The sequence below is a fragment of the Canis lupus genome, chromosome 30 (genome assembly GCF_048164855.1).
Source record: "Canis lupus baileyi chromosome 30, mCanLup2.hap1, whole genome shotgun sequence".
NCBI lineage: Eukaryota > Metazoa > Chordata > Mammalia > Carnivora > Canidae > Canis > Canis lupus.
In genome coordinates this window covers 30,261,177-30,280,014 of record NC_132867.1, presented here as the reverse complement: position 1 = coordinate 30,280,014, position 18,838 = coordinate 30,261,177, and the positions used below count along the sequence as shown (strand labels likewise).

The 18,838-nt window shown below is 43.0% G+C and overlaps 1 protein-coding gene across 8 annotated transcripts in view; it reads left to right on the top strand.

The window, feature by feature from the left end:
• The window catches only part of TIAM1 (TIAM Rac1 associated GEF 1), a 388,153-nt gene that overhangs the window by 233,854 nt on the left and 135,461 nt on the right, over positions 1–18,838 (top strand). For all 8 annotated transcript variants that reach the window (XM_072806723.1, XM_072806716.1, XM_072806719.1 and 5 more), the window contains one exon: positions 10,730–10,912. The gene's annotated coding sequence lies outside the window, so the exon portion shown is untranslated. The remainder of the gene's footprint in view (positions 1–10,729; positions 10,913–18,838) is intronic.

The following is an 18,838-nucleotide window of genomic DNA, read 5'->3' as shown; positions in this document are numbered from 1 at the left end:
AGGGGATAGGCACTCCAGGTGGTTTTGTTGGCACTGGGGTCATGTGGCCGGGGAAGGAGGCATTCCTTTGAGCTTTCCACATGCCATCTTTTCTTAGTTTCCCGGTCAGCTTTCTCTCTGTTCCAGCAATAGTCTTCAACGTCAGATGGATGTGCGAGATGCTCTCATTAGGGTATGAGAAGGAAATTTCAGAATTTATATTTCTTTCTATTTCGCGCACCTAAATTTTTGTGTATTTTTGTTTGGTTCACATAAATCACCTACATCATCAACATACACAGAAGTTTTAAAATGTGCATAATTTATTTGAACAGTAGCTCATGTACGTAATTTGTACGTTAATTAAATGAGCGATGACACACACTCCTATTGTTTTAGATGGGCATGCTCCGAACTATTTTATTGAATGAGGATGCTCATAAAACCATTTGCACAGCAGTGCCCTGGACAGGAGTGTACTCATTAGTTCTTAGAAGGCAGGCCGGTGTCTGTTTTGCTTGCTTTGTGTGTGGTCTCATAGATATTACTTGGCAATGAATGTCAAGCTTTTTAAGCTAGTTGCCGTCATACAAGAAACAGATTTGCTTTGTGATTTTATGTATCGGTTTTTCTGCATGGGGACTTTGATGTATCACTGTTTCAGAGGCGTTCCCATGGTTTCCCAGGAACTGTCTTTATGTGAAAGAGGCTGATTATCCTCTTTTGACTACAGGGAGTAGTCATAAAAAAGTCATTTGATTTTTTTTCTTCTTCTTCTTCTACTTTTAAAAATCAAGTCTGCAACCACTTCGTGTGCTTTTTATTTCCCCCTCAGTTTTTAATTCAGTTGGGATGAATGTTGGTCAGTTACTCAGCCAAAAAGATCATGCACCAGTGTGTAAAGTAAGAATTGGTTGTTCTATCTTGCGTTGCTGGGGCCAAGCTCCTTGGCACTTTTTGCCTTAATTGAATCATGTATTTACTGGAAAGAGAATCTCACAATGGTTACAGTTATGACACAGGTTTTAACTTAAGCAGGTTAAAGAAACATGGACTTCCTTTCAAGTATAAGGAGCACAGAAACTTCTAGACCAGCCTCTTAATTTAAAGAGATGGCGGATGGTCAGGATGATGGGATTGAGTGGAGTTCTGCTGTTAGCTTCCCATTTCACTCACTCGTGGAAGGGGAGGTGATGGTCCTCAAATGCTACATTTGAAGTAGTGTCTGGTGGGCTGCTTTATGCATCCCAGATGCATTTCCCTATGATCTGTACAGCTTTGGAGCACCAGCCTTGTAGTCAACAATCTTATTTAAATGATGAACCCAACCTCAGAGTGAGTCAGGAGCACAGTGGGTGTCCTGTGGACCTAGAGAATTTTGGGGGCTGAACTCAAATCTGAAATCTGATTTACATTTTAACTTCTTGGCACCAAACCTGGGGCAGCATTTTATTTTTGTGTGAAATTATTGATGTTATTTAATCTATTTATTATTATAGCCGTTGGCTTAGTCAATGGAAGGCATAGTTGAGATAATGTTTTCAACTTCTGGCCTCTCACAGGTCATCAGAGGTTGTGTGTATGTGAGTTTAAAGTTCTTCGATTATACGATATAACTGGCCAGTTTTTGTGTCTCCATAAATTCTTCTTGATCTAAGCTTTTCGGCAGGGTTCCTTTCTTCTTTTCTTCCTTTCTTCCTGCCTTCCTGCCTGCTTTCCTTCTTTCTTTCCTTTTCCCTTCCACCTAACCTACCTACCTATCTTTCCCCTCCCTCCCTCCCTTCCTTCCTGTCTGTGCTAATGTGTTCCAACCCTGGTTGCTCTGTGCCTGTGTGGAATGGACATCACATTTCTAGTAGGATCACTATGAATTCCCACCTCTTAAGGATAAAACTTTCGAATGGGTGCTCTGTATGATCTCACAGTGGGAGAGGTGTTATTGTCACCTTCTCTGTCAGTTATCAAACCAGAAACTTCAGAAGCATCTCTCCCTTCTTTTTCTCCTTCCCTCCTCATTTCTGACAGGTAACTATGTGGCCACTGAGTCCTGGTGACTCTGCCTGCCTTTCTTATTACTTCAAGGTTCTCACTGGCCCTGTCTAGGCCACCTTATCTCCAGCCAGTGACCACCTGATTGGTTTGTTGCAAGAAGCCTCCACTTCTCTTCCCTGCTAGCCAGAGTGGGCTGGGGAGAACATGTTTGATTGTATAACTCTGCTAATAAGTTCCTATCACATAGTCCATCACACATACTGTCTGATTCCTTGGTGTAGCATCCATAGCCGCAACTTGTCTTTTTAGCCTTACAATTTCCAGCTCCTTTCTATCCATCTACCTCTCTACAGCATTGGACTGATGCTTTTTCAGCCCTGGGAGCCTTTGCTTTCTTTCTGTAAAGTTCTCCTTTTTTTTTTTTTTTTTTGCATACTCCCTCCTGTTACTGGTTATTTCCTCCTATCCTCACAAGCTAAGCCAATCATATTAGCCCATTAGGACCAAATGACAGCTTCTTCTGGCAGAATTAGCCTATTTCTTCTCCTCTTCCTCCTTCATCTTTTTATGAAGATCTTCTCATTTATTTATTCATGAGAGACACAGAGAGAGAGAGGCAGAGACATAAGCAGAGGGAGAAGCAGGCTCCCTGTGTGGAGCCTGATGTGAGACTCAATCCCAGGACCCCGGGATCATGACCTGAGCCTAAGGCAGATGCTCAACCACTGAGCCACCTAGGTGCCCCAGGTGCCCCTCGCCTATTTCTTTTTATCATTCACTACTGACAATGCCAGATGAGCCTTTACAGCCCTGTCTCTGATTGGATAGGTGATCATCATTTACTCAGACTTGGAGCATCATAAGGAAAATGGTCTCTTTCCTTATCCTGAACATACAGTAGGTGATCAATAAACGTTGGTTGAGTTAACTAAGAAAGAAACTAAGAAAGAAAATGGCCCCAGTGAAACCACCCTACAGTATTGTGACTGTAAGGTACATTTAATTTCAGAGATGTTCAAAGTGAAAAATGTGTTTCTTAGAATCAGTGAAATAAGGAACCATGTTTTACCTGCTGGAGCTTGTAGCCTTAATTTTATAACTGCAAGAGAGTTGGAAGTGATTTGCAAATAAAAAATCGAGGTCATTTTAAAAGGCCTTTTTTACTTTCAAATGACAGAGTAAAGAAGCATTTTGGGCTGAGTGTCCTGGGACTACCTTGGGATGCTAGGCCTGTGAAACCTTTTCCTGTCACTCTTGTTTCATGAGTGAGCACTAGTTTCTCCCATTTTTATTTATTTTTCCCCCGTTTTTATTTTTATTTATTTATTTTTAATTATGTATTTATTTGAGAGAGAGGGAGAGTGAGTAGAGATGGGGAGAGGGAGAGGGAGAGAGGAGGAGAGAAAGAGACTCCCAGCTGAGCAAGGAGCCCTCTTAGGGCTCATTCTCACCACCCTGAGATCCTGACCTGAGCCAAAACCAAGAGTTGGACACTCAACTGACTGAGCCACCCAGATACCAAAACTAGTTTCTTCTTTTCTAGAAGGTGGGGACTTACAGGTAAAGAATCTACCCCATTTTGAAAATCCTTGGGAGGAATTCCTTTAAAATTTTGTTACAAATCATCTTATTTGACACAAGTAGAAGACCCTTTGCTGCACTAAAATGTTTTCCTTAGTCTTTGATTAAAATTCTCTGTTACCACCTAAACACGTATCAGGATTAGTGTTCCTAATATCCCCTTACCAGTGGCTTTGCACAGGACCCATTATAGTGTCACTTTTTATGTAGGGCAGCTGTGTTTCCAGCTATCATACTTGCTCATTGAGTTTTGATTACTGAATTATGTTGTTAATCTAATATTCACACACACACACTTAAGATTTTTAGTTTCTCTTCCTTCCTCTCCATCCTTTAGTATCTGATTTACCAAAATCTCTTTAGCTGTTTTCTCTTAGAGAATTTCACCATCCATACATGCCTTCCGCTGACATGAATACTGCCAGAAGCAGAAACAGAACCAAAGAACAGGTATCAGCTGGAGGGAGTGATTCTTTCTGATGGGTCCTTTAGGCTTGAGCATGAGGAGTGTGTATTTGGGGTCTCTAGCCTGGTAACCTCTCCAGAGGGGTTTGTGGTCCTTTTTCCCTCCTCTGTGTCAAAGGCAATCCCAGCCCCTGTTGCCGGCAGGCATAGTTGCCACACCTCACCCAGGGAGCTCTTCCCTGACTCACGGAGTGGCCCTCCTGTGGGAGAGGCAGCTCTGGGTGAGGAAACTATTGTACCTGTAATAGTGGCCAACGGAACCAAATCTCCAGGGTGACCACATCTTACTCTGCTTCCTGATGAAGAAGGGGAGACCCCTTGACAGCTCGATTACATTTCAGGTTGAAGACTTCCCTCCTGGCTGCTCATCGAGAGAACAGGTGAAGGGAGAGGCCAGGTTGTAGGCATTGGAAACCATCATGGAAATGGCAGGTTGCTGTTTAATGCCTCTCAGTCCCCTGGGAGGGCCTGGAGAAAATCTTGGAGGTGGACAGCAGCTGCTGAGTCTGATACTCCCTGCTCTTAGAGTGCCCTTCTGCTCAGCTGCTCACTCAAGGCCCTGTCCTTCAGAATGGAGACTCCCTGGTCTCCAGTCTCCACACTATAAACAGCAGGTATGGTGGAAAGCCAGAAAGAACCAGAACCAAATTCCTCCTCTGGAGCTGTAATCTTTGTGAAAGAGGAGCTGCCCTAACCCATCACTCATCTGCCCCAGTGGTTTGGGATCCGAAGCTTCTTCCTGTGTCTGGGAAGGCTTCTATAGCCGGTGTGGGAGTAGGAGACAAGTCGGCCTGAAAACAGGAACCTGGGTGACTTCATTTTGGAAAAGATGCTGTTTGAAATCTCTTCTTACTAAGGCATTGATGTGTTTTGGGGATGATAATTCTGGGGTGCAGTTTAAGGATTGTACACTCTGGTATGTCACATGGGAGGTATGGAAGCTCTTTCAATGGCATTCTGTCCTCTCCCACTGTCCTCTCATGGGCAGCTGGTTCTCTCCCTGGGAACACCCCATGAAGGTAAGCCACAATGTGCTGTAATGCTGAAGGGCAGATTTCAGCATTAGTAGTTAACCATGGTCAGCTCCACTTCCATTTTCTTTGGGAATCCAATGTCCCATTCACTCCTGCAGTGACATGGGTGGGCTTTATTTTTGACATGACTCAAACTTCAAATGGAGAATTTAGGAGCTAGGAGCCCAGAGCTGAGTGGGCTGTCAACATCACAGGGTCACTTCTCTTGGAGTGTTGTTGGGTGGAGTTCTCAAGTGTTCAGTAGCTTCATGGCTTCTTAGTGGGAATGAGGCTACTTAGACTTTTGAGAAATTATGTGGTTCTCGTGGTCTGTCCTGAAAAAGCTATTAAATTGATTTCAGTAAGCTGGGCCTCATGTGAGCCTTTGTTGGGCCAGGCTTGGGGCGGGGGGGTGGTGTTTGGGAGATTTGATGGCCAGCTGTGTAACATAGCCCTCTGGGACTGGCAATTTCCAAACTCCCTTGGACGGAGCTGGGAGGGAGCTTTGTAGTGCAATGTTGGAGTTGTATGCATTGGCAGTTGCCAGTGTCCAACTGTAGCTGCAAGACAATAAACACCAAGAACCGAGGGAAACTTAGAAGAATATTTTGGCCTAAAGCCACTGACGCCCTGCCAGAGAGATAGTAAGCATTCCATAAATGGTAGATTGCGCTGAGTCGGGGTAGAACATGTTACTTCACTTTGAAACACACTGACTTTACTCCTATGAAATATGGTAATTCGGTCTGTCCCAGCCGAACCTGTTGGTTAAGTATTGCCAAAGATTCACTGTTCTAAAATTAAAGTTATTATTTTAGTAGAGATTTCTTGACTTATAGCTGGCTTGAAAATACGGATTCTATGAACATGTTTCCTCAGTTACCTTGAGATACATTTGGATCTACTAGGAAGTAGCGTTGCTCAAAACAAGTACAGTGCTTGAACATGGGAACTTCCAGGGATTTTGTTCAGCTGAGTTGGGTGTCTGGTTTCACCTGTCTCAAAACATGGTTGGGCTAATGCCATGTCATCCATGCTTTAGGGAGTAGGAATTTGGAGTTCCTATCATAGCTTGTTCATCTGTGCTAAGAATCCTGGTCCTACCTTGCGTGGTCATGTGGTTGGTTCTCCTGGGAGGGAAGGTATAGTACCTCCTCTTTGTGCTATAGTCCCAGTTTTCATACAAGGTGGACAAGCTCACCCCTGGTGCAACCCTCCCCTCATGCCAGATGGGATTGGCCATCTGGTAGCATGACCCAGCTATACCTGGGCACAAGCCTTAAGCTTACCACCCTCAGGACTCTGTGGAGAGCAAGAAGTGATTAAGGGGAATTTCCTGGAAGGTTATGCAGCCTTTCTACTCTTCAGCAGTATCCTACTTCTTCAGAACTTCTGTTACCAACTTGTGATTTTCTTTTTAAATCAATTATCAAGAACAAAGATCCATATGAAATGTGTCACTGAGCCCATGTGGAAGGATATGGTCCAGAACATTGCTTATCATATCACAGTGGCCTCAGAGGACCACAGGGGAAATTTCTATCTGATCTTTTTTTTTTTTTTTTAAATTTTTTTTATTTATTTACGATTGTCACACACACACACAGAGAGAGAGAGAGAGAGAGAGAGAGAGAGAGAGAGAGGCAGAGACACAGGCAGAGGGAGAAGCAGGCTCCATGCAACGGGAGCCCGACATGGGATTCGATCCCGGGTCTCCAGGATCGCGCCCTGAGCCAAAGGCAGGTGCTAAACTGCTGCGCCACCCAGGGATCCCTCTATCTGATCTTAACACCAAGAATATTCATCCTTCCTCTGAGCAGTTGATTTGGAATTGTGAATTTTACCACTGCCATGTTTTCCCAATTGAGTTGGCTGTTACAGTGCTTACTGTAAATGGCACTAGCTGTGTAGTTTGATAGGGTGTGCATGGTTACCTTATTTTCTCTCTATCACCCTTTGGGTTTCTTTTGAGTTTTGGGGGATAGTAATTTCTTCTATTTTAGATTATATATATATATATATTTTAAAATATTTTATTTATTTATTCATGAAAGACACAGAGAGAGGCAGAGACATAGGCAGAGGGAGAAGCTGGCTCCAGGCAGGGAGCCTGATGTGGGACTCGATCCTGAGTCCATGGGATCATGCCCTGAGCCAGGGGCAGGTGCTCAACTGTTGAGCCACCCAGGTGTCCCAGATAATATATCTTTTTAAAAGAGGTTTTATTCATTTATTTATTTTAGAGAGTATGTGTGCACACATGAGCAGGGGGAGGGGCAAAGGAGGAGGGAGAAGGAGAGAGAATCTCAAGCAGACCCTGTGTTGAGCATGGAGACTGATGTGGGGCTTAGTCTCATGACTTTGAGATTATGACCTGAGCCAAAACCAAGAGTTAGATACTCAACTGATTGAGCCACCCAGGTGCCCTTAGATTATGTATTTTTGAAAGTCACTCACTACTGAGTCCTTTGTTGAATAAAGTAATAGTTAAACAATTAGTAAAGAAGATGAGCAGTGAATTTTCTTTAATATCTGAACTATGTAAAATTTTTCAATGCCCAAGATCCATCCATTTATCTATCCATCCATCTATTTACCCATCCATCTATCTGATACTGAGTTTTAGATTAAGAATGAATACTAAAAACTAATTTTTTTTTGGTGCTTGTTATGTATGAAATAAATATTCCAGAATTTGGCTTGTTCAGGATTTTGATTCAAGACCTCTAACAGCCCCCATCCCTCTGCTCCTCACTTTTAAGATTCAAGGTAAGGGGAAACTTCCTGATTCTCATTAATTCATCTGTGAATTATGAAGCAGTTTGGGGCACTTAAGTCATGAACAGAGAGTTAATTAACATACTTTTGTAGCATTACATGGTTTGTATAATGTTTCGGGTTGATTCTCTGTATTTGCACCATCTTTTCAGGTAGTTTGGTAGTGGAGATAATCTTATATCTTCATTTTTCCTGTTGAGTTTCACAACAGATAATTTACTCACCCAAGGTCACATAAGTCGTAGAGTCTGGTACACGAGCTGGAGTATTTTGAGACCAAGTACAATACCCCTTTCTCTAAATTACTTTGGTTTCTAGAACTGGCGAGGACTTCAAATGACGGGATGCTTCTTATGAGGTTTTATTTTAAGAATTTATTTATTTATTCATGAGAGACATAGGCAGAGGGAGAAGCAGGCTCCCTGCAGGGAGCCCGATGCAGGACTGGATCCCAGGACCCCAGGATAACGCCCTGAGCCAAAGGCAGATGCTCAACCACTGAGCCACCCAGGTACCCTTGCCCCACAACAAATTTGAGGTGATTTCGTGTCATCCAACTTCTAACACAGACCCAGATTCAGTGAGTTAGGCATGATGTTTTAAGGAAGCCCATATAACAGTCCCCTTCTACAGTGTTTTTTTTTTCAGTTTATGAATATTAAGTAATTGTAGAATCATAGCTAATGTTTATTGCAAACCGACCAAGGGGTAGGCCCTCAGCTAGTGACGTAACATAGATGATCTTATTTAGTGATCGTAGTAACCAGTGGTTTAGGAACTATTCTGTTTGTAGAGGGCTGGTATCTAGAGTTTGCCCCAAACCACCCTGCAAGTAGATGGTGAGGCCAACACTTGACCTGATGCATGCAATAGAGCTGAGGCTCAAACCTCCAACACTGAACTTGGTGCATCGCTGCCTTCCGTTGAAACTGGAATCCTTTGCAGTTCTCGAAGAAAACTCAAGAGTACTAATCGTTCTCAGGGTGCCATGGTGTCTACAGGCCAGGGTGGAGCTAGGCCACTACAGGCAAAATGAGCACTTCTTGGCACATCACAACCATAGCATATCTGCCGACTGCAAAAGAACCTATACGAGGCTCTTCATTGGGCCATATCACGGGTCATTTCCGCAGCCTGGGCCATAGGGGACAATTTTTTCCCCACCAAGACCTGACAAAAGTTCGACCCAGTGCAACTCAGTTTTGTTTTCCTGCATGTTTTATGAATAATGTCCTGTAACTCTTACCTTCTTCCCCACGTCGTTCTTCTACTCAGGCATTAGAAAGATACAGATAGAGAAAAATTTTAGTTCTGGTAGATTGAATATGTACTTTTTCTGAAGTAGAAGAAAATGCATTATCAGCTTCTGTGGCGCAGGTGGAAGGGCAGCCGCCCGCAGGCCCCCATTTGCCAGCAAGAATCCCGCCTTGCAAATTATTGGCAGCTGGCACCGTAATGAGTCCATTTCAATATAAATGGGCTGTTGCTTATTAATTTCTGCCAGTTCCTAGGCAATTCAGGAACTGCTTTGAAAATTTGAAAATTTACAGAGAACAGCTTCAGGAGGATGCCTAGGAAAAGAGAGAGAACAAGCTAGCAATGGGGGGAATTATGGAAAGGGCACGCATTGTAGGGTAATAATGGGGTATTGCTGGGGACTTGGGCTCCCTTCCTGGCAAGCGTTGAGTCACCCACTTCAGGTTAAATAGCACATTTTCCGAGATAAGGAAGAGCTGCAAGTTGGCTGATTGTTCTGTCCTCTGTGGAAGCGTGCATTTATTTACTTCCCCCCTCTGGGTGGCTGCCTTCCACGGAGTAGGGAGTTTTCTCCCTCCGTGTTCCTGCTCAAAGTGTTTGGCACTTCGGGTTCTCGCCTTGCTGGGAGCAGCAGCGGGCAGCCCCCCCCCCCCACCCACCCAGAGGGATGACCAGGAGGAGGGTGATAAGGTGCAGCCACCCCAAGGAGCCCTTGGACTCTAGGATTTGCAATTTCATCTCAGAAGGCAGGCTTTTTTTCTCCCCCTTAAAAAAAAAAAAAAATCATTCATACTGCTTGATCACGGGCCGCCCTTGTCAGTTTATCTCCTGTGTTAAATAACAGTTGAGATATTTCACTAAATTCTTTTCTGTACATATTTTTCATGAGTGGCCCCTGTGCTGGCCAGCTGTAAACGTGTCCACGGTGAGGTCTGTGTCCTTGGTCTTTTGTTTTACTGCCTTTTGACATTTTCTTCAACTTTTGTCATCAACGTAGCGCCGCTTTGATAGTAACTGAGATTTCCCTGTTTCCTTTTATTTATTATCTCTGTTCCTTGAGGCCTTTGGAAGATGGAAGAGGGAGCCGTGGAAATCATTTCATAGGAACTTGCTTCTGTTATCTAATACTTTTCTCCTTAGAAATAGGGGAGAATGATAACTTTGTTTATAGGGCTATTTCTTTCTTTCCTTTTTTCCCCTTTCTTTCTTTCTTTCTTTCTTTCTTTCTTTCTTTCTTTCTTTCTTTCTTTCTTTCTTTCTTTCTTTTTTTAAAATTTTATTTATTCATTCATGAGAGAGACACAGAGAGAGGCAGAGACACAGGCAGAGGGAGAAGCAGGCGCCCTGTGGGGAGCCCAATGTGGGACTTGATCCCAGGACCCCAAGGTCACAACCTGAGCAGACGGCAGATGCTGAATCACTGAGCCACCCAGGAGCCCCTTAGGGCTGTTTCTTACCATAAATATAGTTACGCTTATGCTTATTTATATGTCTGATGATGCCTGGTCTTCATACCTGTTGCTCACTGTTGCACCATTTGATTCCGGGGGGTGGTATCGCACACAGAACGGATGTTGGAGAATGGAGGAGAGTGAGCTCCATCGAAAAGGCCCATCTTCTGTGTTCTGGCTGACCAATTCCTTTCCCTTTTCCGTCCTCTGCAGGTTTTTGGCACATCCTCGTAGACTCAGATGACACCACGATGGCCTCCCCGAGGGGCAGGTGCTGACTGATTCCTCTACCCGGTCCCTGCCGCTGTTCATCTGGACACCATTTCCAATCTCAGTATCTAAATGCCACAGTGCTCTTCGGGCAAGTTGGGCTGGGAACCACTGTTGCCTTGTAAGGTAGGTTTGTATATGTATTTTTTTTTAAGAGTTTATTTATTCATGAGAGACACACAGAGAGAGGCAGAGACACAGGCAGAGGGAGAAGCAGGCTCCCCATGGGGGGCCTGATGCAGGACTCAATCCCAGGACCCGGGGTCCACAACCTGAGCCAAAGACAGATGCTCAACCACTGAGCCACCCAGGTGCCCCGTATATGTATTTTTGATCCTATCTGCGTCTGCATGAATTCCTGGAAATACTCCCAAAGTGGTGGGACAGATACATTTTCGCGTCATTGGAATTGCCTTGTTGCATGTAGCTCGTGGGAAAAAGAATTTGGAACCACTTCTTTGGATTAGGGTTACACCCATCTAAGAATTCAAAAGCATTAGCATTAAACCTTAAGAAAAAAAAGAAAGAAAGAAAGAAAAAGCCAGTACCTATGAAATCTACCCCCTCCCTGTGAATTGCCCTCAGGGTCTTTTAAATTTATCCCTGAGCTCACCATCTTTAGATTGGATTATGTTTGAAAACGACAAACCTAGCTGTAAAATCTTCACTTCAAAACAATGATAGATTTTGTTTCTGGTTTAGATAATCTGTAAAAAGCAAAATAAATACAGTCAAAATAATCATCTTTCTAAATCAAAGATCATCTTTTATTTGTTGCAAAACTTTCCTGTTTAGTCTCTTGTGTGAAGGGTGTTTGCGTGTGACTTGGCAAAACACTTTTCATGGGTTTGTGAAGATTTAGCAAAAACTTTCAGAACTTTGTCTCAGTTTAATCTTAGCTCCCCCCCCCACCCCCTACCCCACCCCTGTCTTCAAGCTCAGCCTCCAGTAGAGAAAAAACAGGCTTGAAACCAAGACCTCCCACTAGAAGCTAATTTTAAATTTGCAATCTGTTGTCTTGTGATTTTCGCTTCAAATTTAACTTTGAAATAAATACATTTCATCCTTTCTCCTGCAAATTTGGAGGTCTGTTTTCAAGTCATAGAAGGGTGATCATTATGTTTATTTTAATAAGTTTTTAAATACCTCAGGGGAGTGCAAAATTATATTATTAATAATTATCATTTATATGCATCATTAACTGCCTTGTGCTTGGGTTTCACAATGTCCTTACCGATGACTGAGAAACCTTGCTTTAGTAGTTCCCTTTTGAAATATGATATGAATTGGGTCATCTTGGGCCTGCTAATGAGCTCTAATGTTTTATATATTTGAAGAACGCTTGTTAAGAGGTGGTCTGCGTGATGATCACTCCCATTGAGGAGAGCTGTGTTAAGGTGTTAGTATATTTAGGTGACCAAGACAGGGATGTGTAAAGCATGGTCCTTGCCACTGAGCAATTATAAAAAGATGGGGAGGGGGTCCATACAAAGCAAGACAAGTGTGTCAGTGTAGAAATAACCGTGCTGCAGACACCATGTGAAGAGGTCAAGCAAAGTGCTGTTGGAATATAGAGAAAGCGTGATTATATCCAAGCTAGATAGTATTTTCTTTACCTTAGGTAATTTTTCCCAGCCATCTGTTTTGAGTTTGGGTTTGGTGTCGTTTGTTGTAGCTGTCAGCATAGTGCCCACATCCTCACTCTCTTCAATTATCCAAAAAACCCAGGGACTTCAAACATGTTAACATGTTTTATTTATTTTTCTTTCCTTAAAATGAATTACAGGTTTAGTGCAGAAACTTTTGAAAATACAAAAAAAAAGTATAATTTTTTGAGAATTGAAATTACCCACAATCACTCTATTCAGAATAGTTGCCTTTAAAATTATTATACAGGTCTGGCGTGTGTGTGTGTGTGTGTGTGTGTGTGTGTGTGTGTGTGTATGAGAGAGAAAGAGAGAGAAAGTGACATTAATATTCTAATATTCTTTTTTTTTTAAGACTTTATTTATTCTAGAGAGACAGAGACAGAGAGAGAGGCAGAGACACAGGCAGAGGGAGAAGCAGGCTCCATGCAGGGAGCTCCACATAGGACTCGATCCCTGGTCTCCAGGATCAGGCCCTGGGCTGAAGGCAGCACTAAACCGCTGAGCCACCCAAGCTGCCCAACATTAATATTCTTAAAGGAAAATTTTAACCTGCTCAAAACCATTTTCTTGGATGTGCATCTCAAATGTAAATTTTTACTTCTGAGGATAAGAAGAGTTTTGCTCCAGTGATGTTTGACCCTACAAGAGAATTACTTTTTTTGTTGTTGTTGTTAGAATTATCTTTTTTGATTATCTACTTCTGACCAGGCCAAGCCTTGGCAGGCTGACCCATAGGGCTGGGCTTTGATTTCGTCTAGCCTTCCCATTCTTCACGGAAGGGGTGGGTCACTCTGCTGTCTATTTGGGGTACTGCTTGAACTGTTGGTCTCATCTAGGGAATTTGACATCCTGTACCGTAGAAATATTATTACAGGCTCCTTAGTTCTCAAAGTAATGAGATTATTTCCAGTTACCTTTCGTATCTTCTTTCTCTCCCTTTCCCCCCTCCTGAACAATCTGAAGTTACAGTAGTATTTTTCCTTACTGCTCTCTGCCCAGAGACCTTGGCTGTGGGGTGATTTTCTATTAACTGGAATGTTTCCTCATGCAAAACGGAGAAGACGTAACATTAGTGTGATGAGAATCGCAACTTGCGTGATATATCTTGGAACACACAAGTTTTACCTTTCTTTTTTATTTGTGTTCTGTTTCTCTACTCATATATAATAATTGACATTTATAATGATTTTGCATAGACATTACATGCAGTTATGTTTTTCATTTATTTCGGATGTTTACCTTTACTCAGCATAGTTATAATAGCTGCTTTATTTTGGTTTAGTTTTTGAAGAGGAAATTTCCGAAGAAAAACATTTATCTATCTATCTATCTATCTATCTATCTATCTATCTATCTATCTATCATCTATTTATCTATTTATGAGAAAGAGAGAGAAAGACAGAGTGCATGTGCCCACCATGCTCAAGCAGTAGGGAAGGGGCAGAGGGAGAGAGAGAGAAGGGAGAGAGAATCTTAAGCAGGCTCCATGCTCAGTGTGGAGCTAAACACAGGGACCATCCCATAACCCTGAAATAAATGACCTGAGCCAAAAATCAAGTCAGATGTTTAACCGACTGAGCCACCCAGCCACCCAAAGAAAAACATTTTAATACAGAAGATTTTTTTCTCCACTTCATTGATGAATTTGGGTGTGTTTTGCATACATCTCCTATCATATTGAGTCCCAGAACACACTGGACTGCAGTTTCAACCATGTAATAGCTGCTTTAAAAGTCTTTGAGGGGCACGTGGGAGGCTCAATGTTGAGCATCTGCCTTCAGCTCAGGTCATGATCCCGGGGTTCTGGGATTGAGTCCCACATCTATGCCTGCCTATGTCTCTGCCTCTCTCTCTGTGTCTCTTGTGAATAAATAAATAAAATATTAAAAAAATAAAAAGTCCTTGCTTGATATTCCTTCCAACATCTGGGTCCCTTTAGGACTGATATTGAGGGATTGTCTTTTCTCTTGAGAACTGCTTAGAATTTCTTGGTTCTTTAGAATACATTGTGGGCATGTTAAGTATTATATTGGGACACACTAGGTCCTGTTAAAGTCATCTGGAAAATGTTGGGTTTCCTTTTTTGCTGTTTTAGCCCGTAGTCAACTCGGCTAGGTTCAGATTACCAGTTTGGTTTCCCCTTTGGTGGGTGGTGGCTCCACGGTCAGTTCAGTTTCACAGAGTCTTTGCTATGCATCTTTGGATTTGTCTCACACACGTGCCACTTGGCTGTTAGCCTGGGAGGTAGACTGTGGTTTTTATAATAATTCATTTCTCAAAGCCTCTGCCTTTGGGTCAGACCGAGGCATGTGCATCTGAGGGGTAAGCCTGGGAGTTCTGTCGATATATGCACAGCATTAGTGGATTTGCTTTGCCACTTCTCTTCCTGTGGGATCCCCCTCACTCTTTGGGTTTCTTGGTTCTTTGGCCAGAACAACAGGGTGTGTCTTGGGAATTTTTGCTTGCCTGTGTCAGAGGTTTACTGGGTGCGCACCTTCCATGGTAAGTCTAGAGAGAAAACCTAGGAAACTCATTCTTGTATGAGTGGCTTCCTCAGGTTTTGACTGACTCTACTACTCACATGCTTATGCTTACACTTTGGAGTCTTTGGGTAGTTGCTTTTTTCTTTGATCCCAAGTTTTTAGTTTTTATCAGCGAGGGAAAGGTCAGTCCTAGGGCCTTATTCCATCTTGGCTGGCATTAGCTGTTGGCAATTCAGTTCTGTTCATACTTTATTAAGACAGAAGCGCTGTCCCCAGTTAATCAACTCTACCTCTCTGTTTAATCTCCCTCTGGGCCACGGTCTGTGTGTGCTTTGTATTTCCTGATAATAGATGCTAGATAATGCTCGGTGCATGCTTATTTCTTTTTAAAGATTTATTTTTATATTAGAGAGCATTGTGCACACACAAATGGGGGGAGGGGGAGAGGGAGAGAGAGAGAGAATCACTCAGCAGGGAATCTGATGTGGGGCTCGATCCCATGACTCTGAGATCATGACCTGGGCTGAAATCAAGAGTGGGATGCTCAACCCACTGAGCCACTCAGGCACCCCAATGCATGCTCATTTTTTTTATTGCCTAATTTGTTGAAACTATATTAGAATGTTTTAGATGGCTTTCAACTGTAAAAGCAGATTTTAAAACGTTTCATTCTGAAGAACTCTCATTATTATTTCATTTCATTTCATTCATTTCATTTCATTTCATTGAGGGAGAGAGAGCATAGGGACGCACGGTGGACGGGGAGAGAGAGCATCTCGGGCAGGCTCCATGCCCAGTGAGGAGCTCAACATGGGGCTCAGTCTCACCACCCTGAGATCATGGCCCAAGTCGAAATCAAGAGTCAGACACTGAACCCGACTGAGCCACCCAGGTGCCCCCGAAGAACTCTCACTTTTAAACAAAAATTTTACTTAACCAGAAGATTTCAGTTAGTTATGGTTTTGTCTTTCAAATTTTGAAATAATTACAGTTTCACAAGAAATTGTACAGAGGAAGTATACCCTTTACCTAATTTCCCCTAATGGTTGCCTCTTAAGTAATTATAGTTAGCTATCAAAGCCAGGAATTTGACATTTTCTTATATGTATAAAAACATTTTTTGCATATGTATAGTTAAAATTTTGGCAGGCTAATAAATTGAAAAAATCAGTCCTTGAGAAATGACCACTTACCTGATGAATGCATGAACCTAATGGTGGTACCTACTGATAAAGTTCCTTAGGATACCTTTACACTTCCTCACTGAGTATTTAACGTGGTGGATTTAAAGGAATTTACAGTGATTACCTGAAAAGTTTAATGGATCATTTTAAGAGAAAGATTGTGGTGTTAGAAAAAATCACACTCCCTCTAGTGTCCTTGAGCTCTGGCCTTGAGAATCTTGATTTTCTGACCCTATACTACTGTCAGAAGATCCCCTGCCCATTGCATTGTGTCACCCTGTCTCCCTTGCTTCCATTTTGTCTGAGTCATCTGAGGCTGATCGTGTCTGTGCTTTTTACCTAGACCTTGGGGAGGGGCACCCTCCCAGCTCTGAATTCTTCCCTAACATCTGCAGGAACAGCTCCCCAAAAAATGGAGGGCAGGAATTAAGGGAAATGAGGCTAGGCCTTCATTCTTTGGCTAGGTAATAGGAGATGGGGAGCACAGTGGAGCAGGGTTGAAGGTCTGGGATGAGGCATATGCACAGATTTTCTGGTGGGAGGGACCTGGGGAGCGATGGGAAAGTTGGGAGACCAGCGAGTCCTCGAGGCACCAAATGGAAGAGGCTGGCCTGTATAAGTCTAATGTGTTTTTTCTGTAGTCCACATTGTGGTACTGTTTCCTAACCTGCATCGTGGTAACATTCTCATCCACATTTTATTGGAATTGTATGCATTTCTGCATTTTAGATGAAAGTTGATTTTATCATTCGTTCATTCATTCACTCATTCATTCATTCATTCATTCATTCAGTATTTTTCCACCGAACACCTTTTACCTTTCAGGCAGTGTTCTGGGCACAGAGCATACAGCAATAAATAAGACAAGCAAAACTTTTTAGGCCTTCTGAAGCTTAGGTTCCATGGGGAAGGCTAGAGAATAAAAAGTTACGTAGGTGAAATAAGTTGTCTGTTACAGGGGTGATACATGCTAAGGAAGAAAAGAAAAACGAGGAGGAGGGGGTAAGGATTGAGCTCTGCAGGGAGCAGCTGTTATTTTTGGGGAGAGATGCCAGGAGAGGTCGCCCTGAGAAGGCGATATTTGAGTCAACATCAGAACGAACTGAAACATGAGTGAGGGTATTTGTGAAGGAGGGTTGCAGGCAGCAAGAAGAGCATGGGCAAAGGCCCTGGGGCAGGCTAGGGTAGCCAGAACTTAGACCTATGAGAAGAAAGTATGAGAAGTCAGACTGGATGTAAAAATACTGAGGGTTGTTCTTGTGATAAAATCTTGCTCCCTGTACCTCCTACTCTAATACCACTACTGCTGAGTGTTCCCTGAAGGTGCAAGTTATTTGGAACACTACCATGCTACATAAGGAAGTGATGGTTGTTTTTTTTTTTTTTTTTTTAAGATTTTATTTATTTATTCATGAGAGAGAGAGAGAGAGAGAGAGAGAGAGAGAGAGGCAGAGACACAGGCAGAGGGAGAAGCAGGCTCCATGCAGGGAGCCCGACGTGGGACTCGATCCCAGGTCTCCAGGATCATGCCCTGGGCCGAAGGCAGGCGCTAAATCTCTGAGCCACCCAGGGATCACCGGAAGTGATGGTTTTAATGAGTTTAAAACTGTGGCGGTTTCTGGCTTGCGATTGAGTGTTCTTCTCCTAATGCTCTTCTTTTTCATTTCTATCCTGGTTTTTGCATTTTAGCGTGACCTTAATCTTCCTTCCCTTACCTAGCAACAGTGTGATGATCGTGTCAGTGGGGTCCTCCTGGTCACCCGCCTTTTGTTTTTGCTATTGAAACGCATGAACATTTACTGACTCCTTGTCTGGAGGAGAGCACTTCCAGCCTCTGTAGGGGCTACCAAAGAACTGAAAGCTGCTTTCTGCTCCAAAGCAGCTTCCTGACTCACAGGAACAGAGCAGGTGCGAATGTAAAATACGAACTGACTATTTTTGTTTTGAAAGAAAAATAAATGATGGGGTCAAACAGAGAATAGGGAGCTACCCAGAGTATGGAAAAAGCTGGCTTTTTACATTTGTACAGGAAAAGGATTAGAACCTCCAATGCACCAATGCTCTGGGGGTGGCCTGTGAGGCACCCTGAAAGAGGAGATTGTGTCTGTCGGATGCCACGAGCAATTTTAATTTTTCATGCCGAGTCCCCCACCAGGGCCAACTGCACCCCTCATGGTTCTCACCGACCTTTCAGGAAAAGCTTTCAGATTAAGGGGTATTTCAACAGTCCCTAGAAACGTATTTTTCTTGAATTGCTTCAGACTTCCTGCTGACTCCGCTTAGGTCATCCCCTGAGAATTTCTCTTGGTAGGATTTAGGAGATTTGGCAATCATCTCTAAATTCTAGTTCCGAAGATAAAAATGGCTTCTTTCCTACCTTGGCTGGCTGAAAAGAATCCTGCTACTAAAAATGCTATTAATATAACAGGCCCGTCAGAGTGATGCATTGGGTGCTGTAATTCTTGAAGGTTGGGGCCATTTCCTTGAGGAAACCTCTCCTGAGGCTTTTAACTTGATTGCTTTTCTGTTGGCAGAAACGGGCCTCACCAAAAATTTGTTATTGGGAATATGCCTGTCAATTCTTATTTGCAGACTTTTGATACGTGTGACAGAAGAAGGTCCTCCTAGTGCACGTGAGGGGACAGTTGTGCTCTTCTCACACTCGGTTTCCTCCACCATCATTCTTTCCTTCTGTTAAACTTAAACCTGTGTGATTCTTCAAGTGGAACTATGCCT